At 38.4% G+C, this 12,256-nt stretch overlaps 2 protein-coding genes across 6 annotated transcripts in view; one reads left to right on the top strand and one right to left on the bottom strand.

The window, feature by feature from the left end:
- The window catches only part of RUNX2 (RUNX family transcription factor 2), a 221,333-nt gene that overhangs the window by 166,218 nt on the left and 42,859 nt on the right, over positions 1-12,256 (bottom strand). The gene's annotated exons all lie outside the window — the stretch shown is intronic.
- The window catches only part of SUPT3H (SPT3 homolog, SAGA and STAGA complex component), a 538,181-nt gene that overhangs the window by 40,743 nt on the left and 485,182 nt on the right, over positions 1-12,256 (top strand). The window contains exon 1 of one of the 3 annotated variants that reach the window (XM_077764859.1): positions 277-296. The exons of the other annotated variants lie outside the window; for them this stretch is intronic. The gene's annotated coding sequence lies outside the window, so the exon portion shown is untranslated. Of the gene's footprint in view, positions 1-276; positions 297-12,256 lie in introns of those variants that run through there. 3 annotated transcript variants of the gene reach the window in all.

Consider the following 12,256-nt stretch of genomic DNA (forward strand, 5'->3'; position numbering starts at 1 on the left):
GCGGGGAGGGACGGCGCGCGGCGAGCCCCGCGTCCGTGGGCCCCAGCCCCGCCCTGATCCCAGCCCGGGGGCGGCCGCGGGGGAGGAATTGGCCTTAGCGCTCTAGGGTTGAAGGAAGGACGGTAGCGTAGCGTGAGGCGCTGGCCGGCTCGGCACCCGGTTCACCCGCCGACCGTGGAGCTGGCTCTTGACTCCTCCCCGTCGGCGGGTGGGCGTGGGGCGAGGGAAGCTGGGCAGGCGAGCTGGAGCTGGCGTGGCCGGGGCGTGTAAAGAAGCACCTTCCGCGCCTTATCTAGGTAGTGTTTTGCGGGGAAGACTCCTTAGAGAAGGAAAGTGCCTTATGGGCGGGGCGGAAGAAGAGTTAGGTTGCGTTAGTAGAAGCGGAGCATCCAGGAAAAGGAAAAAGATCGGCTCTGTTCTCTGTGGGCTGAGCCCACATCTGTGACCCCTGCGGAAATTATCGAGCCTGCGTTTGCCTGGGTGTTCTGGTCTGTAACTGGGGGTGGTAGTAGCCTAGCTCAGAATTGTCAGCATTGCACGAGGTTATACAGTGATTAGGCACTGATCAAATTACATGTTAACATTAATTTTAGTCTTCATGTTTTAAGAAATTCAGAAGGACTGTGCTCTTGTTTTCTAAATTAAAAATCAAGACACTTGACGGTCTGATAAGAGAGTTGATTCATAGGAATAGTGGAATGTACTATCTGGCAGAGGCGATACTAACGAGTTACTTACATGTGTTGTTAATGTACACGTGTGTAAACTAGCGTAACTCCCACGAGGCTAATACAAATTTTTAACTGTTTGAAAGAAATTAGTATATTTCTGTAGGGGAGGAAAGGACATAGGGTCTCAGTATATGTTAGGAGTCAGAACTTTGGAAACGGAATTGAGTAAGCTGTGCAGACATTTACTTAAAGACCAAATTGAGGATGGAACTCCTGGAATTTCTGGTGGATGTTTCAAAGAGACTGGACTTCACTGAATATGAGGAACAGTTTTTTGATGGTACTTTGCAAAAAGAGAGTGCACTTCATTGCACTTAATTCATTGTTCCAAGTTTCTTAATTTCTGGGAGTATTCAAGCAAAGATCTAGAGCAGCTCCTAGGTCCCATAGTAGCACTGTCCAATATTGTAGAACTTTCCACCATGATGGAAATACTCTGTATTCTCTACTAATATGGTATCCCCTAGCATCATGTGGCTCCTGAGCACTTGAAATGTGGCTTGTGCATGAGGAACTTAAATTATATTTTAATTAATTTAAATATAAATAACTGCAAGTGGCTAGTCACTCCCTTATTGGGTAGCTTAAGCCTAGAATCTAGACTTTGAGACCCCTTCAAGTTCTTGATTTGGTTGAGTTTTAAGTCAAAGAAGCCAATTCTTGGAACATTTATTGCCTTAGGGAATAATTATATTAATAAAATGCCTTTTGCTCAAACTGTAATTCAAAACATGGGTCTCTTGGTACTATTACAGCTTGACAAATTAAAGCAAATTATTCTTTTGACTCCTTGGGTTGTACAGCTAATGCCAGATTCATCTAGAGAGGCATAAGAATACTAGCTGGTTTTTCCTTTAGTCAGTATTTTACCATATTGTGACTATGGCTTTCCATTATCTTTTATCACTTTGGTTAAGTTTCAGTGAAAACTTTGCTACTTTTTTCTTTGTTATTTCTAAAGTTGTTTTCCATTTGGAAGATAGTGTTTTTTTCATAACCTTTTGTGTAATAAAGCAAGTTGATCATTTATAGTAGTAATCTTTGAGCATTGGGCCATTTTAGAAGTAGTTTTGTGGTTATCAATATTCAAAACTTTTGAAGAGAGAAGTCTGAAATTTGGTGATATTGGTAAGATTTCTTTGAGATATGTAGATTTTCTTCCTTTTTTAAGCAAATGTCTATAAAGTTAAGTTTGAGGAAAAAACTTAAAAAAAAAAACCCAAAAAACTTTCTTTATAGATACCACCCTTAACTCTGGCCTGGTGCACTTGATCTCAAGGCTGAAGATAATCGTTAGATCTGGGCCAAAAACTTAAAGGCTATGAATTACACAGTAGAATATCCTGTAACATACAAATTAAAATGAGTTGCTCTTATATAGGGTGACTGTAAACTCCAACTTTTCTGGGACAGTCATTGTTTAGAGCCTCTTTATCCTGATAGAGCCCTTTTTATATAAAAAATGTCCTGGTTGGTATCACATAAATATGGCCATCCTGCTTTTAGTCATATTGCTTGTTGAAGTTTATAATATGTAATTTTTAGGGGAATTAATCATACTGCAATCTCACAAATGTACTAAAGTATTGAGAGAATTGTGGTTTGTGTGCGTAAATAATAGGTGAGATATCTGCAGTAAGGCCAGCAAGTGACGTGTCCATATAAACTACTGAAGTTAAAAATTTTTGCTTTTCTCTTTATACTGGATGGAAATCTTGGGCAGTGTGATTTTTGCTTTTCTCTACATAAGTGATCTTTTGGGCTAGGAGGCTGCAAAGAAATTTAGGCCTTGTCAATGAAATCAGAAGATTGAGTAATCTTGTTGAAAATAATACCCATTTTATTTTACGGTGAAGTTGAGTAGTGAAGTCAGTAAGAAATCTATGTTTAGGATGTCCAAGAAGGATTTTGCTTACAGTTCTATAATAAAGGAAAATAATTGAGCCAAATGCATGATTGTATTAGTTTAACTTATACTGTGGTAAGTAAAATATTTTATTGAGAGTCAAACACATTTGGTTTGAGTTCTCACTCTGTTGAGGATTAAATGAGTTAATCCATGTGATGTGTCGGGTGCAGTGTTGGGTACAGCAAAGCACATAAGTCAGTGCTCAATAAATATTAGCTGTTTTAGCCTTAAGCTTATTGAATAACATCATCTGGAAGAGATACTGATGTTCCGAGATGCATTGTGGATAGGTGCAGAGAGTACATGAGACTGATTCTAAACCTAGGTTTAGCCCTTTTCTACCATATTCTTCTTTTGTGACTTTAGTTAAGGTGTTTTAACTTCTCTGAGCCTCAATTTCCTCATGTGTAAAATGGAATTAATATCACCTCATTCCAGCCTTCTCACAGGATTGTTGAATACTACAGAAGAGAATTACATAAATTGTCTTACTTTACAGACATTTCATTTAATTGGTTTTGTCTCAACTTGTCCACTTACTACCTCTGGTAAAGACTGATCTTAAATCTGCAAAAGCTGTTAATTTTATTTGTAAAACAGTATAGAGTATAATAGGCTCTACCTGAGGTTGCTCTCTTTAACAGGACTGTAAGTCTTGGGAACGGTGCTTTAGTGATCTGGTTGTAATATATTTTCTACACTAACAACTACATACCGCTAAGGGAGGTCCAACATTTTCATGGGCATTTGATGTATTCCATCTCCTGTGCTAAATGCTGTATCTCATTTATTTATCCAGGCATGTCATTCCCCCGCTATAGGTGATACTGATGAGGCTCTCACTTTCTGGAATGGATCTGTCCATTTCTTTGCATTATACTACTGCCTCTGATAATACCTGGCTGATAGTTAATGGATGTTGAAGGTTGAATAAGGTAATGAATATGAACATGGCATACTCCCTGGCATATGGTATGTAGTAGTTGCTGAAAAAAAAAATGGTGTGTTCTTTGAACTCGGAGGGCATAAATTGGAATAATCTATGTGAGTGCACTTTATAAATGCAACAAAATACTATACGAATAAAATTAACACAGTGTAGCCATTTACTGCTAAACTGTGAGTCGGCATAGGCAGATGTTTCACAACAAAGTTCACTATGACAAACACATGGTGGAGGTCTTGTGAGTTAATTAGGATCAACTTTTATTTGTATGTTCCTTGTGGGATAGTAGAAAGAACTCTGGACCGGGAGTCAGGGGACCTCAGTTTTAGTCCCAGCTGTGTCACTAAATAGTGATGTGTCCTTGGGCAGTTCAAGAAACCCCTCTGGACTTCAGTTTCCTCACCTGAAAAATGAGGGATTTGGATGAAATTAGTTTTTTTCAAACTGTAGTTCTGAACCTCAGATGTCTTTGATCCCCCTCCCGCCAATTGGTATAGTTGTAGTTTTGTCTATTATAATTGTTTATCCGTCTGCCTGAGATTTACTTGTAAGCAAAGAATTCGTGAACTTTTCAAGTTAGCAAAGTCTCTAAGACAACTTAACCACAAGTCCCCTGACTACTTACTATGTGTACAACTTCTCAGTGATTTCACATTATTTTAGTGTGTCAAAGGAAATGGGCATCGTTTACAAATAAAAAAAATCTAGGGCACTAGAATCAGAGAAGATTAGTGAATTTTCGTTAAAAAAATGTATGGACACAGACGGAATATTTCAGGTTGTCAGCTACCTGGGATCAAGCCTGGTTTTTGTTAGATTTGTGACATTTCCCCAGTTTTTACTCTTTGCTTCCTCACTGGTAGTGGGGATAATACTTGCCTTGTGGGTGATTGTGAAAAAATGCGACGTAGTACAGGCAAAAGACCCTTTATAAACTCTGAAAGGCTTATACAAATTCATCGATTTTTTTTTTACATATCTATAGTATATCTCCAATTCCTTTTTTCTTTTTAGTCACATGAACTGTGCTTTTAACCACATCAGATAGTTTATTGACTTGTTTGTATATAAAATAGACTCCTCATAAGGTTAAATATTTCTAGAATGTGAATCTAGAGTGGGAAAGAATCTTGATGTTTAAGAGAGCTCCTTTTTTGACATCCTTGTCAAATACACTTACTATTGACAGTATAATTGACTAAAAAATTTTGCCCTTATCTGAAAAGTTAACTATTAAGTCACTCAATTATAAGATATTTTATGTAAAAATAACAGTGTTTTCATATGGGAAAAGTAAGCTTGCCGTTTTGTCAGGGGTTGAATGTTATGTGTTTTAGGATGATCTGACAGACACATCGGCAGTGCACTTTAGGAACCGTATTTCCAAAGATTAAAGATTTTTTTTGAAACTCAGTATTGCCCTAAGAGATTACTGGATGTGAAAGCACTTGAAATAGAATCCTACATTAATATGAGACTAAAGAAGAAAAACATAATACTACAACTTTCACAGGCTTCCGAGCAGTTTGACTGTGCTCCTATGTCTGTAAGTTAAAAAAAAAAAAAAAAAAAAACTGCTCATGTAGCCAACCAGGATATGTAAATGCACAGTTTATATCTGCCTATTGGGAATTTTCATAGTTCACAGATGTTTTGATAGTCTTTTCAATTCAAATATTTTTTGGATACCCATTATGTGGTACCCACTATCTTCTTTATAACATTCCTCTGAGTCAGGCAGAAATTATTCTTGACAGATGGAGAAACTGAACTTGAGAGATGATTAATCCTTACTATCAGATGCTAATATATTGATTAATTATCCTTCTTAGCACAACCCCATGGCCATGAATTATGTCCATTTTTCTGACTTACACCATCTATCACAAAACTTCTGCAGGATTTCATCTCTCCTTGAATGTCTTTTTTTTTAAAAATTTTTTATTTTTAATGTTTTATTTTTGAGAGAGAGAGACAGCATGAGCAGGGTAGGGTCAGAGAGAGAGGGAGACACAGAATCTGAAGCAGGCTCCAGGCTCGGAGCTGGCTGTCAGCACAGAGCCCGATGGGGGGCTCGAACCCACGAACCGTGAGATCGTGACCTGAGCCGAAGTCGGACACTTAACCGACTGAGCCACCCAGGCACCCCTCCCCTTGAATGTCTAATAGTTGTCTCAGACTTACTGTGGTGTAACTGAACTCCTGGTTTCTTTGTTTTTCCCTTTGCAGTTTTCATGATCTCAATAAATGGCACACCATCCAATCAGTTGTTCAAGGCCCCAAATTTCACAGTAAACTTCAGAGTCCTCCTTGACTGTTCTTTCCTACCCCATATCTACTCCATCGACAATCAGCTGTGTCTTCAAAATATATTCCAGAAGTCTGACCAGTTCTTACCATCTCCACTTATACCACTAACTGAGGCCACCGTCCTCTTTTGCCTATACAACTTCGATAACTTTCTGACTGGTCTCCTTGCTTGTACCTTTGCTTCTTCTTAGTATAATGTCATGGCAGCCAGAATTATCTTTTTGAAACCTAAAATATTTCAAGTCACTTCCCTTTTTACAATCCTGTATTAGCTTCACATTATATTCAACTAAAATTTAATCTTCATCGCCTAGATGGCTTTATATCGCCTGGCCTCTTGCTAACTGCTTCTTGCTAACTGTCAGACCTTATTTTCTACTGCTTATCCCCTTTGTTCCCCTCCCTCAGGCCACACTGGCTTCAAGATCTTGGTACTTTGCTGTTTTTTTTGCCTGAAAGTTCTTCAGAGCTCCACCCTGAGCTTCGTTCAGATCTTCTATTAAATGTCACTTCCTGGTTGAAAACAGCTTGTTTAATTTGCTTTCATAGTATTTGTCACTACCTCATATGGTATTTATATGCTCGTCTCCTGCATTATCGCATATTTCTTTTGTCTAGCCTAGCCACTATCACATTTCCCAGCTCTTCGCAAAATTGTTTGGTTGGTAGTAGGTGCCCAGTAAATAGATATGAATGGATAAGCCAAAGCACAGGTTGTGCATTGGCCTTAAAGAAGAAAGTGCCTATATTGTAAAAGGAGGGAGTCAGGAGAAGATACAGAAGCTTTGGTAGAGGAGAGAGGAGGGAGGAAGTAAATGAGGGCTTTTCATTTCTCTGTGAGGGAGGAGGGGCAGTCATCTGCCACTAGTGGGGAACTTCATTAATAAACTAAAGTGATATGTGCGCACTAAAATATTTAATGTTAAAAGAATTAGTAAATGAAAACATTAAATGTCAGGGAAAGGAGAATTCCTGAAGGTCGTGAATCTGGGGTGTCTTGGAGACCTTGATCTTCGGTTGTGGGGATTTGGATAGGTGGAGAGGAGACAGGAGGTACTGCAGTCGGGAGAACTGTGGGCCAGAGGTTCAGAAGAACCTGGGATGGTTTGGGAGATGCTGGATGTTTGCTTTGACCGCTGTGGGAAAGGAGGCTGATTTTAGACAAGTTTTGTCCTCCAGGGGACAGAGAGCTATTGGATGCTTTGAGTAGAGGAGTAACCAATACTTACTTGCATGCTTATTTATTTATTATGTTTGTTTATTTTTTGAGAGAGAGAGAGAGTGTGCTAGAGGGGCAGAGCTAGAGAATCCCAAGCAGGCTCCGTGCCTATCAACGCAGAGCCTGATGCAGGGCTTGAGCCCATAAACTGTGAGATCATGACCGGAGCCGAAACCAAGAGTTGGACCCTTACCTGACTGAGCCAACCAGGCGCTCAGGAGTAACCAATATTTAGAATGAGTACTCGAGCTGGTATGCAGAATTAATTAGAAAGGTGGGAGATGGGTATAAAAGATAGTCTAGTAAAGGTATTTATTAAGGTGAGATTTGAAAGGAGGGGATTGAATTAGAATTGCTTTATTGAGAGAAAATATGCCAGGACCAGACTGCATGGAGGTAGGCAGGAGGAGAGCTGGTGAATCAAAAATGCCTTGGAGCGTTTGAACTTATGTAACTGAAGAGTAGTGTTGTACAGAACCGGGATTTTGGACAGAGAAGCGGGTTTGGTGGGGGAAAATGTGCCGGGAAATAGTATATTGTAGAGAAGAGTTTTTCTGTCCATGAATATGAAGTCTTTGATAATTATATTAAGATGGCGATTCACTACTTAGAGCCGACAACTTGTCATTTTGATCATTGGGTGTTCCTTATGAACATTTGTAGCTTCTTATGTGTGCTAATTAGAATCAAACTGATTTTGGTTAGGAAGTACTCCTAATAGTTTTTAAGAAAACTAATTGCTCAGTGAATGAATGGTGGAAGAATATTTACTATCATATATTGCTCTTTATGGTGCTTCATAATTTTGAGAGGACTTTTCACTTCTGCACTTTGATTTTACAGTAATCCAGTGGCATATGTGTAGTTTTTTTAAATTATTTTTTTATGTTTTAGTGCGCCTAAATATGCTTTATTTTCAGATTTTAACAAGTGTTAAATCTCAGGACAGTTTTCCCATAATAATCGACCAGGTCTTAGTTCCTACTTTTGTCCCATAGTATCTTGTGCATTGTCTCTAAACTAATTCCATTGAATATATCTGATCGGTTAACTTCAGGAGGCTATAAGCTACTCAGTGGCAGAGACATATCTTTCTTATCTTTATATTCTTTGTTATACCAGTCAGTAGTTTATTCATTCACCCAACATTTACTGAGCATCAGCAGCGTTAGGCAGTAGATTAGGTACCAGCGTTACAGAAAAATCAGTTTCCCTATTGTTAAGCAGTTAGCAGTTTGAGGACAAGGAAATAGTTACACTATGGTGTGAGAAGTGCTATGATTGATGCATCTTATCTCAGGTTCTGCCCTCATTTGATATGTAGTAAGTGAATACAAATGATTTTTAGTTATGAAAATACAATTAGCAGTTTCAGGAGAATTGCTATTGATTTCCAGTTATATGTGAATCATCTGTTCTTTAGGTTATTCATGGGATGTTGTTGCTCTTTTAGCAGGTAACTGTATGGACATTTGAGCTTTATATCTCCTGAAGCCCACCTACATAAATTTATTGGAATTACCATTGTGTTATCTCAAAATACTAGGTATAAAAGTTTTAAAATTGTGTATAATTAAAAATTTTAATGTTTTACATTCTCAGAGATTGAATGATTATTTGGTATTATTTTTCACGGAAGAGAAATTTATACCATGATGTAACTTGAGGTTTTTTTTTTTTTTTAAGACAACAAAACTGAAATGCAGTGTATAATAGTGTTAGCTTAACCTTAATTGCTTCCTGCCTTTGGAGTTCTGTGAAAATGAGAATGTTCTGACTGTAACAGTTTTCTATTAATTTACGTATGTGGGATGTTCAGGCTATGAATGGTTGGAATTGAAACTGTTTATACTCAGAGTCAGTACATAGATCTGCTGAATTAATTTTCCTCAGCAGTGATGTAATAGAAGAAATGATAAAACATTCCATGGTCTTTTAATAAATGAGTAGACTGATGGATTTCACAATCTAGATATTTATGTTGTTTTGATGGTGCTACAGCTAGTGATAAAGTTTTCAACTTCATTTTGAGGTATTTTAAGCCATAGATGTTTCATGGTATATTTCTTCTTTGGCCATTTAGCACCAAAAATATGAGCTGTAATTAGAAACCTGGTAGCATGTTCATTACATTTTTGTTTAATTCACATTTGAATTACACAATGTGTAACTTTACTACAGTTAAAATTTTTCTTTTCATTATGGTATTTTCTGAGGAAAAGGGTATATCCTCAAGGTCCATTGTTTTAAAATAAAAGATGTCCGCTTCGCTGGAACAAGATTTCACAGGTGTGACATAGTATTGGCTATTGACTTAATGATCAGGTTTAAATCAGTATTAATCAGAGATGAACTTACTCCTTGGGTTCACATTTTAAACTGTGGCATGTTGAAATAATCGAGATCTCCATCTGCACATCTGAATTCATTTTGTAAAATATGGCAAACAGCTGCATTTCAATCGAAAGCTAAAACGACTGCAGGACATTAACCCATTGAGAAGATTACAGTAGGTTTTCAGTTCCATGTTAACTGTATTTATTAGAGAAAATTGACTTGAGTGCTTCTGCTTTTAACTGGCTTTTTTTTTTTTTTAAATGTCGAGGAGAAAGGAAATAAAGCATTGGGATGATAGGACTTTGATGTGTAAAGAAGTTATGTCTAAAGAAGTTAATTATCTAAAATCAAACAAAATGTGGGTATGGGAAATAATTATTTTAAAGATTCTAATGAGCTATCAGCTCATCATGTCAGAAAAATGTTACTCACCTGCTTGATTTAAAAATGAAATAACTTGACTGTGGAAGGATGATTGTGGTTATAATAAACTAGGTTTGGGACCTTTTACTGATAAATACTCTTGATATGAAACATTTGCAGTAGGGGACAAGTGAAGAAAGCTGCTTTAATGGGAATTTACATCCTGCAGTATCTCCTCTTCAGAGTGTGAAAGCAGGGTGACCGAAGGGGCAGACTGCTCCAGCAGTGTCGCAGGATAATCCCACAGACCGGCATGTCTTCAAATCTGACATGAGTCAACTGAAATCCTGTTTTCGGAGGCCGGGGTTAATACAGTCTTTGAGTTTAATGTTTTCTCCAGGATATTGTATCTTTGCCAGTATTCTGTTGAGACACTTTCTGAGGCCCTTGAGAGAGCCAGGTTCCTTTTTTATCACTGCCTTGATTCCCTAGGACTGTTCCTAGAAGTAGTTGGGTTCCTGTCTATTTTCCCCCATCTTAGATTTGGTGATGTGATTTTTTTTTTTTAAACCTGAGTTCTAATGGTGATGCTTCTTTTCCTGTTTTTTTTGTAGAAAAAAGGACAGACTTTAAAAATCTTTGTGAAAAAAAATTAGGCTTAAAATAAGTTTATGGTCTTTAATAGCATTAGCTTTTTTATGTGCTTTAGAATTTTGGCTTTCAGGCTCAGTTTGAGTAAAATTTGTTTCTTTACTATTCTTTCCTCTTGCATTTGGCCTGGCCCTCAGGGCCCTCTAACTAGACCACGGCTTATCTTGGCAGATAGTTGGCTTTGCCACAGAAGGATTTGGGGTATTTCAGATCTAGCTAACGAGCTAGCCTGCTGTTTATCTGAGTCCTCTGTCCTGTTGACTTTTGAAAAGCTGGTTTTTCTTTTCTTTTTAAAAGTTTATTTATTTTGGGGGGGGGAGAGAGAGAGAGAGAGAGAGAGAAAGAAAGAAAGAAAGAGAAAGATGGGAGAGCATGCATGCAGAAAGGAGGGGCAGAGAGAGGCAGGGAATCCCAAGCAGACCTGGCCCTGCCAGGACAGAGCCTGATGTGGGGCTTGATCCTGCAGACCTTGAGATCATGACTTAAGCTGAAATCAAGTATTGGAAGCTTAATCAACTGAGCCACCCAGGTGCCCCTCAAAAGCTTCTTATATGGCCTGTCTCAGGCAGTGGTTTGTAGTAGTTTTTTTTTCAGTCTTCTTTCATGGAGCCCAGTCCTTACATCTCAGTCCTTGGTGAATAGCCCTGGTTCAGGTTTCCATGATCACTTTTAGCCTCTACTGCCCACCGTTGCCCAGGAGCTGTCAGATTAGAGGATGTATTAATATTAAGAAGGTAAGTTTTGTAGCCGTGTGGAGAATGAACTGAGATGGAAAGAGAGGAGCTCTACCGGCACCTACAGAGAGGGCATAGCAGTAGAACAAGAGGAGGAGCATGTAAGAACGTAAAGTAGAATTTATTTGGTTTCTTACAAAATATAGGATGTTGGAGAAGGAGTCAAAGACCATGGAGATTTTGAGCGAGGATGACCACTAGCAGTAGTTATGGCAGTACTGAAAACTTTTATAAGGAAACTAAGTACTTACTGTTTGTTGAGTTGCTGAATCAGGGTCTTTTAGTGAGATCTTATTTTAGTGATAATATTCAGGTTTCTTACGCTTGTGACTGTCAAATAAGAGTAACCTAAATTTGTTACACAGAAGCTTTTAGCTGATCAATAAAGGGAAGATTCTTAAGTTCTTTCTGTGTATGATAATTATGGTTAACATTGTGTGCTTACTGTGTGCTAAGCAGTGTTCTGAATGCTTTGTACATATTAGTTCATTTAATCCTCACAATAGCCCTAGGAGTGTGGGGTTCTCATTCCCATTTTAAAGATGAAGAAACTGAAGCACACGGAAGCCTAAGTAATTTGCCCAAAGCCCTAGCAGAACTGGGATTTGAACCTTGGCAGTCTGACTCCTGACTTCGCCTAGTTTATTTATTACTACAGTGTACTCTAAGTTTCCAGTACCGCTTTATTTTTAAAAAACTTTTCTTAAATGTTTATTTTTAAATTTATTTTTTAAGTTTGTTTATTTTTTGAGAGAGACACACACACAACAGAGTGTGAACGAGGGAGGAGCAGAGAGAGAGGAAACAAAGACTCTGATGCAGGCTCCAGGCTCTGATCTGTCTGTATGGAGTCCAATGTGAGGCTTGAACTCATGAACCATGAGAATGTGACCCGAGCCGAACTTGGAGGATTACCTGACTGAGCCACCCAGGCACCCCAAAATGTTTATTTAGAGAGAGAGAGATTGAACAAGCGCATGTGCATGGGAAAGGGACAGAGAAAGAGGGAGAGGATCCTAAGCAGGCTCTATGCTGTCAGCACAGAGCCTGATGTGG

This window comes from Crocuta crocuta, unplaced genomic scaffold, assembly GCF_008692635.1.
Source record: "Crocuta crocuta isolate KB4526 unplaced genomic scaffold, BGI_CrCroc_1.0 scaffold44, whole genome shotgun sequence".
Classification (NCBI taxonomy): Eukaryota; Metazoa; Chordata; class Mammalia; order Carnivora; family Hyaenidae; genus Crocuta; species Crocuta crocuta.